Source organism: Cnephaeus nilssonii, assembly GCF_951640355.1.
Source record: "Cnephaeus nilssonii genome assembly, chromosome: 8".
Taxonomy (NCBI): Eukaryota; Metazoa; Chordata; class Mammalia; order Chiroptera; family Vespertilionidae; genus Cnephaeus; species Cnephaeus nilssonii.
In genome coordinates, this window is record NC_137079.1 from 88,641,834 (window position 1) to 88,655,436 (window position 13,603).

The window sequence follows — 13,603 nt, forward strand, 5'->3', positions numbered from 1 at the left end:
AACTAGAAGGAAAGAGAAAAGAGCATTGAGATTGGGTAGGATGTGCACAAGCGCGGAAAAGCAGAGGTACCGAGGTGCACGATTTGGGCTGGCAGCTGGCGACTGGGTGCGCTGTTTTTTTAAATCTGAAGGGAGACACAAGCTCCCGACTGCTCTGAACTCCAGTTTCCGGCAAGACTCTGGGGACCCAGACTCCTATGGGGAGAAACTGGACTGTCTGCCATCGGGTTGGAAAGTGAGGGTGGCTTTCTTGCAGAGGTGCGTGCAGGAATCATTGTTTACTGCGCTGGGGCACAGGATGTGGGAATGTGGGAACGTGGAAACAGAAGAAATAGACTTACAAGTCCAGGAAGCGCAGAGAACCCCAAACAAAAGGAATCCAAAGAGGATCACACCAAGACACATCATAATTAAAATGCCAAGGGCAAAAGACAAAGAGAGAATCTTGAAAGCAGCAAGAGAAAAACAGTTAGTTACCTACAAGGGAATGCCCATATGACTGTCAGCTGATTTCTCAACAGAAACTATGCAGGCCAGACGGGAGTGGCAAGAAATATTCAATGTGATGAATAGCAAGAACCTACAACCAAGATTACTCTACCCAGCAAAGCTATCATTTAGAATTGAAGGTCAGATAAAGAGCTTCACAGACAAGAAAAAGTTAAAGGAGTTCATCACCACCAAACCAGGATTATATGAAATGCTGAAGGGTATTCTTTAAGAAGAGGAAGAAGAAAAAGGTAAAGATAAAAATTATGAACAACAAAGTGACAACAAATACATATCTATAGACAAGTGAATCTAAAAATCAAGTGAATAAAAAATCTGATGAACAGAATAAACTGGTGAATATAATAGAATCAGGGGCATAGAAAGGGAGTGGACTGACAATTTTCGGGGGAAAGGGGGTTTGAGAGGTGCGGGAAGAGATTGGACAATAATCTTACACCTATGGATGAAGACAGTGGCGGGGGGTAAGGGCATGGGGTGGGGTGGGGAATCAGGTGGAGGGGAGCTATGGGGAAAAAAAAGAGAAACATCTGTAATAATCTGAAAAATAAAGATTTATTTAAAAAATACTTTCCTTTTTATTGCATTTATTGGGGTGACACTGGTTAACAAAATTATAATGGTGTCATGTGTACATTTATACAACACATCATCTGTACACTGTATTGTGTGTTCACCACCCATGTGGTGGATGTTTTCTAATCAGTGTATCCAGCCAGAATTGTCTGACCATAGTGGCTACACAGTGATGCCTGTCTGTCTTTTTAAAAAAAATCCTCATGTGAAGCTATGTTTAAAAAATTTTTATTTTAGAGACAAAGGAAGGGGAGAGAAAGAAACATCAATTGCTTGCCTCCCTTATGCGCCCCGTGTATGGGACTACACTTCAACTAACTGAGCATTGGCCAGAGCTGAGTGTATCTTTGACTATTTCACATCAAGGCTAAATTCTTGGATGTAAATGACTAGTCAAGTGCTATATACATGTAACTTTTGGTATGTATTGCCAGTTTTCCTACAGAAAGTTCATCCTGGTTTACATTCCTGCAAGCCTTGTGCGAAAAGCTCTGTCTTCCTCTTTTCCAACTCTGATCTGGTCAAAATTTAAGACACAGTGTTCATCATCGCTGTATCTATTTTGCCTCAAGTTTAGTTCAGGACATTCCTTTCAAAGTATAGGAAAAAAGGTAATTCAGATACTCTTGAGCCTTGCTCATCTTTGATTCTTCTTGTGAGACTTTGTAAAGGATTCTTGGGAATTTTAAGTTCAACTATACTATATTTCTATTTTTATTTAATATACTAAACTCAGATTAATAATTTATATATTCCTTTAAAATTTGAAACTGGCTGGCTTAGATTTTTTTCTATTAAAATATAGAGTCCTTTGGAAATAACCTATTAAAAGATATTATCATTTATATTCTAGTAACTAGAGTCTAGTATAATTGAGCTTCTAAAAATTCTTGTTAGTGGGGTAGGGGAAAAGAGCTCAAGATTGGTGGATAGGGCCCCATATCCAAGGGCAAGAGTAATTGTTGGAGAAAGAAAAGGGGACTAAATGGAGGTTCAGTGTAATGACTGGCAGTTTAAATACACTGGAGTTTAAAATGACCAAGATTCAATGCTTTCTTTTAAGCATAAAATAGTAAAGGTAATAATATTTTATCTGCATTGAATAACACATTTTAGCACTTTGATTTTAGTGAACTGTGATGATTAAGAGCAAGCTACAATTTTATTCAATCATTAAAGTCCTGTGTTACATTTCAGTTGAATGTCTTCTTGATCTTTAGATTTTGTGACTCTGGAGATACACTACAATTATTACTAAGCCTTCTTTCTAGGAAACAGAGATCATGAATAGGTGATGTTTTGAAATACAGCCAACACCGTTTTAATATAGCACTCTGCTGTGAGGGTTCAGTTTATGACAGTGGAATGCAGCAATAACTAGTCACCCAGGAATTGAGATTGTGGTGTAATGTGGAGTAGGTTCAAACCCTAAGCCAAGATGCTCGCGTTTGATTCTTGGCCCTGAATTAATTATTAGCCAGGGTTACTCTGGGCAGGTAATGACAACATACCGTAGGCATCTAATAAATAGTGGTGTGGCTGAGCAGTTCAGGGTCCTAATGTTCCATAATATCTTCATTAAACCAGGTGGTCAAAATACAACTAGATAAAAAGAACACCTAACCACCAAAATTGGTTTATGATATACTGACAGGCCTGTTACTCCTCTTTGCCTGACTTTCTCCAGCTATAGCAAAATGTTGGTACCAATAAGACATGATCTAGAATCTACAACCTTTTTTTCTTCACTCATGTGCTACCCAATTAAATTTACACTGGTTGGAGTCAGAGGAGTAAGGCTGGAAGACACAAATAAAAGGAGCCCACCCTACATCTGGCACCTTGTATTTTGCATTACAATGCAAATATACCAAGCCTGTCAAGAATTTCACCCTTGGCTTCACAGTGGGAGGTAAGGGCTTATCTTTGCAATTATTGCTGCCTGAACCTTCTTTCAGTATATAGAGGTTGGAAGGGAGGGAAAAAAGCACAAATTTTGGATATTAAATGTATCCCACTCCTCATTGATCTTGATTTCTGAATTTCATTATGGTACTAATTTATTTAGTTGTTTATTTTACAGGTGGCAGCAATTTGTTTTTGATAAGTAGCTCAATATCTTTTCAGTCAGTGAAAGACCAACTTGTCTAGACAATAGGATGGTAAATTAAAGACACATTTCAAATACACACTTACACACAAAGTTCACAAATGTGTTCAGGAACATGCATACAACAGTTAAGACACCCTGTTTGGTCCTTAATAATAGAATTTGACCTACAATTGGGAAATACAGACTGAACCACATATATTTGGGAGTGTGGGAAATTATACCTTGAGAGAAAAAAAGTTCTGAGGCAGAAATGTGGTATTTGAGAAACAAGAACTTGTAAAGCACTACACTTTGTCATAATTGTGATAATAGAAATTAAGCATCTTGCCAAAGTGTACCTAATCAGTATTTAACCTTATTGAGACCATAAAAATAGGAAAGTTTTCATCTTTAATTTTGAGGAAATAATTTTTCTTTTTTAAAGTATCTGGTCATAAACAAGAGTAAAAAGTTTAACTTCATACATTTGAATGCATTTATTCTTATTTAATAAAAATTGAAAAAAAACTCCCACAACAACACCCTACCATGTAAATAATACTCTTAGTGTGTCATGTGTAACACATTCTTTGAGGCACAGGATCCCAGGGTGTTCTAAGAAACACTTTGACATTTTTAGGACTTTCTGCCACCTGCGATTTAGATAAAAACTGCAAGGCATGCTGTGGCTGGGTGGCTCAGTTGGTTGGAGCATCGTCTCATACACCAAAAACATTGCAGGTTCAGTTCCCGGTCAGGGCACATACCTAGTTTGTGGGTTTGATTCCAGGTTGGGATGTGTATAGGAAGCAACTGATTAATGCTTCTCTCTCTCTCTCTCTCTCTCTCTCTCTCTCTCTCTCTCTCTCTCTCTCTCTCTTTCTCTCTCTTTCTATCTATCTCCCCCTAAAAATCAATGAAAAAACATATCCTTCAATAAGGATTAAAAATAAAAAACACCCAAGAACTAAAAGGCATATCTGACCATCTTGGGTCAAGGAATGTTTATCTCAGGCATTAATTATCCTGTATGCATTAATAAAATATTGAGATAAAGTCAAACCACATGTCTTGGTGTGTGATTTTTAACATTTGAATTCATTCAGCATTTATTAGCCAATGAGTTGCTAGAGATTTGCATTTTTCTGAGTCAGCCAATATTATCTAGCTGTTTTTTTGCAGTCTAAAGTTGTACTGAAGAGTGCCTTGGACAGCATGTTTTTCAACTTTTGGGCAAGATTCACATTCACAAAATGTGTAGCTGAACGTAACATTATCCAGTGTTAGTTTTGAAAATACAATGACTCTGCAAGAAACTGTGGAAAATTTAGAATGACCAAGACTTATATTTCCAAGACCATCTTGGCTTTATAAATTAAATTCTTCAGTTTTCTGTCACCCCATGTTGCCATCCCTAGACAGTGTTAAATAATCCTCAAAACCTCTCTTAAGTCAACTTTAATGCCTCTATATCTCAGATTTCACTTTCAGTACTGCAGGCCTAATACATACATTAGAGCAAGAAGAGAATACAGAAGAAAGAAAAACACTTATCAAAAGGTTAGAAAAATAGGACTTACAAAGTTTAGATTATTCAGTTTGGAAGAGAGAAACTGATGAGTGGCTTAATAAAACTTTTCAAGAATCTGAAGGGATATTGTATGGAGACCAGCTGTTCTCCTTGCTGCTGAGAATAGAACAAGAGGAAAAGGTCTGTAACTTCAACAGGAGGGAGCTAGGTTGGACAGAAGGAAGAGGTTTGTTAAGCATTGGAATGATTACTTTGCAATCTCTTTTTCTAGAGATGTTTGGCAATAAGAAAGAAACTGATGTGGGAGAAATTATTTAGCTAGGTGGAACCTTACCTAGGAATCAACCAGGTGACCCCTAGAAGCCGTTTGCTGGTCCTTAAAGTCTACACCAAGCCAACTGGACCTTAGCCTGATAAGGTGTGAAGAAGTACCAGTCTAGTTCATGTCTTTGATTGTTTCAGCAGATGCTGAGCTAGTGTTCACTTTGCCACAGGTTCAAATTTACTGATACCTGATTGTTATTTGGAGGGAATTAGTGATTGGGACAAGGGTGAGAAGGAGGTAAAGAGTACAGCTTTGTCACAGGATAAAACATACATAGGGCCCCTTCAAAGAATTCTGAGTGAGTAAGGGTAAGGTGTGTGAAGTGCCCTCTTAATTTTTTCCTGTTTTGTTTTTGAAGAAAAAAAATACATTTTTTTCAACAGTATATAGATTATATGTGCTCATGAAATCTGCTCCTTCCTTTAAGCTTTTGGGATAGAAGCATATGTCTTGAAGAAGTGTTTCATTTAGTTCTTATTAATAAACTGATTAGAATTGTGAGATTTTAGCCTTATATGGAATCTTTTTATTTTTTAACTTATTTATTTATTTATTTAGTTAGTTAGTTTCCCATCACTTTTTATCCCTTCTATACCCTCTTCCATCTCCCACCAACACTCTTGTCCATGTCTATGAGTTCTCTCTCTCTTTTTTTTCTTTTTTGTTCAGTTACCCTCCCCACCCCCAACTGTCCCCTCACATCTGCCTGCTGTCTATCTATGAGTCTGTCTCTATTTTGCTTGCTTGTTCAGTTTGTTCATTAAATTCTTCAGAGACCATTTATTTTAACACAGTGGATGAATTTTTCTACCAATAAGAATAATTCTCAAATTGTATTGCCATGACAGTAATAAATATATTATTGTAAATATTACCACAAGAATTTAAGTAAAATCACATTAAAAACAACTCTTTGTTATTTTGTTAAATAAGCTGTTAGTACACTACATTCTACTGAAGTGAGCTTTTTAGTTTTTTAAAAATAAACTATCATTTAGATATAGTCTAAGAGATTTGACAACATTTACTCAGTTTTAAGTACCAACATTTTGAATACTGGCTAATAAAATATTTTCGGTCATTTCAAACATAATAATAATAGTTATTATTATTTAAATATATTTTTATTGATTTTAGAGAGGAAGGGAGAGGGAGAGAGAGAGAGAAACATCAATGATGAGAGAATCACTGATTGGCTGTCTCCTGCATGTCCCCTACTGGGGATCGAGCCCGCAATCAGGGCATGTGCCCTTGACTGGAATCGAACCCAGGACCCTTCAGTCCACAGGCCAACTACTCTATCCAAACCAGCTAGGGCTCAAACATAATTATTGCAATAGAACCACCAGGAGGGATTGATTCAATACTGATCGCTGGTGATGAAAACACACATACATAGTAAACCAAATGTAAACCCTTTGTTCCTGAACAGTTAAGATGAAAGACTATACTACTGTACTTTTCAGCCTAGAGATAATTCTCTTTCAACTATTTTAAGAGGTTTTGAGGTTAAAACTGTGTTTTAAACTTTATTTCTGACATCATTCTACAAAAATGTCATTAAAGAAAATGAAAGTAACATTTTACTGTGCAGCATCAAACTAATGAACATGGTATATTCTTTCTTTTTTAGTCATTTCCTTTAGTGCTCCATTAACCAAGGTTTACAAAGAGGCAACTGCAATGAGGACGTGCTTTGGCAGGCAAGGAGAGGACTTGTGCTCAATCTCCCACCCTGCTGTCTAGCTTTGAACTATTAATGTAAAGCCCAGAAACCTGAACTCTTACCTTTTCCTTTCCCAATTCGGGTAACTGGACCTATTCATGTTAACTTGGTAAACATAAAAAAAATTGATGGGTCAGTCTGATATTCTTAGGGCTTCCTAAATTTTCTTTGTTCTTGCAATATAGTCAGGTCTGTGAAACTTAATTTATTTTTAGGAACGCCAGCAGACTGCTTGAAGTTGGATTTTTCATCTAAAGAATATAACAAATGGGGAAGTATGGGCGAGAAACCAGAAAGAGCTTTATGCTTCCGGCCCAGGTTACAGTTAAGTCAACAAGTCTTTCAGCTTTGCTAACAATGGCAGCCTGAAGCACAGGTTCTGTCAGTAAGGTTGTATGTGTCCTATCTCTAATCAGAAAAGTCATATATGGTAGAATATTTTTTCATCTTTTAAAATCTACTGGATATTATTCTGATTCCTTGAAACAACTTTTGAAAGGAGAAAAGCTGGAATATTTGATATAGCTAATGCATCTATAATAGAGTTTAACACATGTGCACACACACACTTGTTAAGATTTCTATGTGGCCAAAGAGCTTGCTGTTCAGACTATTTTGCTCTATTTGAACAAATGTCTTCAAGTTTTGTTTTCAATTTTTATCATAAAAACTGTGAATGCAAGGTTTGATTCCACCTTAAAGACTTGGAGCAAATTCATTCCATAATCAATGCAATAAGGACTGATTATACCAGATTTTCTGTACAACACTGAAATGTCACAGAAACTTGGCAATTATTCAATAAGACAGCTCTAATGTGTGTTTTTTATAAGAACTGTACATTTCTAGAATTAACATATTGAATCAACACATTTTTTCAGCATAAACTACCATGCATTTTAAAGAAATCTGCATATAAATTCAATTTAAACTGGCCATATAATCCAGTTAAAATTTCAAATCTATAAAGAATTGCCAGTCTCTTGTAATTCATTAGGCATTTTACTACAATATTTTTTCCAAAGAGATAAAATACACAAGAGCAAAAAAGAAACATTTTTGCATTCTGAATCCAAATTCAGTATCTAAGATCACTTGACATCTTTATTCATTTATTTATTTTGGTTTTAACTTTTAAAATATTTATTTTCCAATTACAGTTTACAGACAACATTATTTTGTATTAGTTCCAGGTGTACAGCATAGTGGTTAAACAATCATATATTTTACAAAGTATTCCCCCTGATATTTCAAGTAGCCATCTGATACTGTACATAGTAATTGCACCAATATTGACGATATTCCCTATGCTGTAGTTTACATCCCTGTGGCTATTTTGTGACTATCAATTTGACTACCAGTTGGTAGTTCTTAATCCCTTCACCTTTTTTGCCCAGTCCCCAAACCCCTATTCTTTATGTCTATGAGTCTGTTTTAATTTTTTTGTTCGATTATTTTGTTCTTTAAATTCTATAAAGAAATACTAGTAAAATCATATGATATTTGTCTTTCTCTTATTGACTTAGTTCACTTAGCATAATACCATCTAGGTCCATCCATACTGTCCTTTGAAATCTTTAAACATAAGCAATATTAAAAGTCATATTTCATGTAAAAAAAAAGACTTGGAGCAGATGTTTCATATGGGTTTCATATAAAGTTGATGTTTTATGATGCGTACATACTACAAGGTAAAAAAATGTAAACTAACACAGTAAGGGTAAACAACAACATGATGAAAACAAAAATATATTCAAAATAGAATACTTAGTACCCTTTAAAGAATTGTTCCATGTATTTAACATGAGAAATCTCTGAACATTCATTCCTAACAGTTAAAAGATCTGATGTAGTTATGTTTCTGTCCTCTTATTATTCATACTAGAGGCCTGGTGCATGAAATTCATGCACAGGGACGGGGGGGCGGGTTGGGGGAGAGGTGTCCTTTAGCCCAGCCTGCACTCTCTCCAATCTGGGACATCCCTCTCACAATCCAGGACTGCTGGCTCCCAACCGCTCACCTGCCTGCCTACTTGATTGCCCCTAACCGCTTCTGCCTGCCAGCCTGATCACCCCAATCACTCCCCTGCCAGCCTGATTGATGCCTAACTGCTCCCCAGCTGGCCCGATTGCCCCAAACTGCCCTCCCTTGCCAGTCTGGTCGCCACTAACTGCCCTTCCCTGCAAGCCCGGTCACCCTCAACTACCCTCACCTGTTGGTCCGGTCACCACTAACTTCCTTCCCGCCAGCCTGGTCTCCCCCAACTGCCCTCCCTGCAGGCCTGGTTCCCCCGAACTGCCCTCACCTGCAGGCCGGGTCCCCCCCAACTGCCCTCCCCTGCAGGCCTGGTCACTCCTGACTTCCCTCCCCTGCTAGCCTGGTCTCCCCCAACTGCCCTCCCTTGCAGGCCTGGTTGCCCCTAACTGCCCTCCCGTGCAGGCCTGGTCACCCCCAACTGCCTTCCCCTGCAGGCCTGGTAACCCCAACTACCCTCCCCTGCTGGCCCGGTCACCCCTAACTGCTCTCCCTTGCCAGCCTGGTTGCCCCCAACTGTCCTCCCCTGCAGGCCTGGTTGCCCCCAATTGCCCTCCCCTGCAGGCCTGGTTTCCCCCAACTACCCTCCCCTGTTGGCCCGGTCACCCCTAACTGCTCTCCCTTGCCAGCCTGGTTGCCCCCAACTGCCCTCCCCTGCAGGCCTGGTTGCCCCAAATTGCCCTCCCCTGCAGGCCTGGTTTCCCCCAACTACCCTCCCTTGCTGGCCCAGTCACCCCTAACTGCCCTCCCTTGCTGGCCTGGTCACCCTCAACTGCCCTCCCTTGCAGGCCTGGTCACCCCCAACTGCCCTCCCCTGCAGGCCTGATTTCCCGCAACTGCCCCCCTCCCTGATGGCCTGGTCGCCCGTAACTGCCCTCCCCTGCAGGCCTCGGTTCCCCCCAACTGCCCTCCCCTGCAGGCCTGGTTGCCCCCAACTGCCCTCCCCTGCAGGCCTGGTTGCCCCCAATTGCCCTCCCCTGCAGGCCTGGTTTCCCCCAACTACCCTCCCCTGCTGGCCCAGTCACCCCTAACTGCCCTCCCTTGCTGGCCTGGTCACCCCCAACTGCCCTCCCTTGCAGGCCTGGTCACCCCCAACTGCCCTCCCCTGCAGGCCTGATTTCCCGCAACTGCCCCCCTCCCTGATGGCCTGGTTGCCCTTAACTGCCCTCCCCTGCAGGCCTCGGTTCCCCCCAACTGCCCTCCCCTGCAGGCCTGGTTACCCCAACTGCCCTCCCCTGCTGGCCTGGTCGCCCACAATTACCCTCCCCTGCAGGCCTGGTCGCCCCCAACTGCCTTCCCCTGCAGGCCTGGTTGCCCCCAACTGCCCTCTCCTGCAGGCCTGGGTTCCCCCCAACTGCCCTCCCCTGCAGGCCTGGTTACCCCCAACTGCCCTCCCCTGCTGGCCTGGTCACCCACAACTGCCCTCCCCTGCCAGCCATCTTGTGGCGGCCATCTTGTGTCCACATGGGGGCAGCCATTTTTGTGTTGGAGTGATGGTCAATTTGCATATTACCTCTTTATTATATAGGACTAGAGACCCAGTGCACGGATTCATGCACTGGTGTGGTCCCTTGGCCTGGCCTGCGGGGATAGGGCTGAAACTGGCAGTCTGACATCCCCCGAGGGGTCCTGGATTGCGATAGGGCACATGCCAGGCTGAGGGACTCCATCAGTGCACTACTGGGGCCAGGGAGGGACTGCGGGAGGGCTCCAGGGCGTGTTCGGACCATCTTGCCCAGTCCCGATTGGTCAGACCCCAGCAACAAGCTAACCTACTGGTTGGAGCATCTGCCCTCTGGTGGTCATCATAGTGACTGGTTGAATGGTTGGACACTTAGCATATTAAGCTTTTATTATATAGGATACTGTGTTGAGATTCAGTAGTATCATGAGAGAATTTCTAGTATGAGTTCTGGTATATCATTCTGTGCTACAGTTTCTGTATATCTTTATGATTCACATCCTGTTTATTCTACTCATTAAGGCAGAAGAGGAATTATTTTGATGATGATTGTGCTATTGATATGCACTTGATACTTTGTCTAAGAAAATCATAAATCAGATAAAACCCAGTGTATTTTGAATTTTTAACCAAGATGTGCATTCTCCGCCTGCTCAGACTAAAATTTGTCTTGTAGGATTAAAGGAATGGAGAGTGCATGGGAAATCATTTTTAAAGACCTCCCCCCCCCCCCCCGATATATAGAGTTAAAAAGCAACATTATAAACTGTTAAAGGACCAAGATTTCAATGCAAATAAACATCCAACTTATATAAAAGCCCTGTGTATAATATGTGCATTGTTATTAGTTTTTAGGTTTTGCTGTCTTTGGGCACTTTGTGGGCTTGGATTTCTAGTTTAGCAGAGTACATTCAGCTGCTCTGTGCACTTGAGTTCTATGGAATCCTTGTGCTTCATCCCTATTTACCTTATCCTTGTGGGCAGAATCTGTTTTTGCATCTTACTTTTTAGAAGTGCAGCTGGATTTCTGGAATCCTGTGGCTGTCTGGTATTTTCTTCTGAACATTTATATGATTAAATTGTAACAATGGTTCTCTTTTCATCTCTTCAGAATGAATATACTCTTAATATTTTTAGGTTATAATAATGATATAGCTTTGTTGTGAACATATTTAAGCAGTATAGAAAAGTATGGAGATTAACAACAAAAAGTCCCAGAGATAACCACTTTTAATATGATAACACATTAGTGATCATCCTTATAGATGTCTCTCAATGTATATATATTTACATGTAAATATATATATGTAAATGCACACTCACTTTTACATAAATAATACTATACAGACTGTCTTGTAATCTATTTCCGTGCTAATAACTATAAATATACATCATTATTTTAATGGATATATTATGTATATCCTATATAATAAAAGCGTAATATGCAAATCGACTGAATGGCTGAAGAGTGGAACAACCATCCGGGACTACACTATGACACCCACTGGTGCCAGGCCAGCCAAGGCAGGTGTAATGCGATTGGTCAGGGGCCCGGCCATCGCCCCATGATCTCCCCACAGATGGTGGTCCAGGCGACTGGCCAGCAGGGCGATCAATCAGGGGGCTCCATGATTGCCCCAAAGAGGGAGGCCCAGGTCACCAACTGGCAGGTTGCGGTGGGTGGGCGGGGCCTCCCTCTGCGAGGGAAGCCTGGGTCCCGGGTGCCGGCGGGAAGCCTGTGCCAGCAGCTTGGGGAAGGAAGGCCTACTCTTACATGAATTTCGTGCATCAGGCCTCTAGTTATATATAAAATACTGCCTGGCACTCAGTAGTCCCTCAACCAACAGTGGATGAATGAATGAGCAATGATTTATTTAACTAATCTCCTACTAATGGACATGATTTGTTTTCAAAATTTTACTATTGTAAATTACACTGCAACGGATATCCTTTTGCATCTTCTTTGTCCACATGTACAATGATCTGTTTAAAGAAACTTCTTAGAAGTGGAATTTCTGGGTCAAAAAGTACAAATATTTAACAGGTTGACAGTGATAAACTTGCTGAGTTTCTAAATGTATGCTCAAGTTGTACCAGTTTATACTTATCATCAACAGTACACAAAGATATCTGTTCCACATATTCTCCCCTACACTCTCATTGTTGTCAGTCTTTTAGAATTTGCCATTCTGATAGAAAAAAGAATGTATTGGTTTTATTTGCATTGTTTACATTACAAACAAAGCTGAATATCTCTTGGCATGTTTATTGGCCATTATGTATTGCTTGTTCTTTGCCCAGTGATTTTCTCTTGAACACCAGAGACCTATTTTATTCTGCCCAAGTCATTTAATTTTATAATCCTATAATATACCACAAACAGGTAACAAAATACTTCCTTTATTTGGGTAGACTGATAAGTGAACATGTGGAACCATATATCTCCTGTGTCAGAAATAGCATAGAAGAGAATTTGGAGATTTTACCTCTTAGTGGAGTTTCTTTTTGTCTGAAGACCATTACTAAAGTTTTAAGAGATTTGTTAAAGAGGCAATCATTGTTTGGAGCAAAGATTAGGTTGTCTAACATCTGGATTCAGAAAAGTGGGGAAAATTAATTATTCATCTATATTAAAGTGATACTTTATTACCAGCTACTGAACATAGTGCTTGCCGTTTGTTTGTTTCAGCTGTATCATGTTGTGTGTGTGTGTGTGTGTGTGTGTGTATTTGTTGTCTAACCAGAAAGAAATTCCTAACCTCTCACTTAGTGTTGAGACCATCACTTATTTAGTCAGACCACTTAAGTTTCCAGACTCAAGTTGCTGCTGGATTCCCAATATGAATAAATCACATGGGTTTTAGAACCCTTTCATAAATTGATAATAAGATGCTTATTTTTAAAAACAGTAAGTTGTATCCAGTGGTGTTAATTTAAATTCTTCATGTCCAGGTCAAAATGCCAGAAAATGAAATTTAGTCTCTTGATAATAATAAAATGTACAGGCTTCCAGAGGGGAGATTCTGTGGCTTCTGTGACATGCCCCCTTCCTTCTCCCTTCTCCAGCCCCCTTTCCACTTGGCAGTGCAGAGTCACCTTGCTCAGCCCTCTGGCCTCATCAGTGAGTACTTGTGGGGTTAGGGTGATAAGGATTCTAAAGTAAAGAGTGCCTTGTTTCAATTCAAATAGTTGGATTAGTCACAGAGATACTTAATCCACTTACAAATAGTAGAATCCTCCAACAAGCTTCTTTGTGTTCATCAGAATATTTTGTACTCATTTCAAGGGGGAAAAAAAAGAACAAGTGAATGTAAACCATGCAGAAATAGTCCAGTTAATTTTGCTG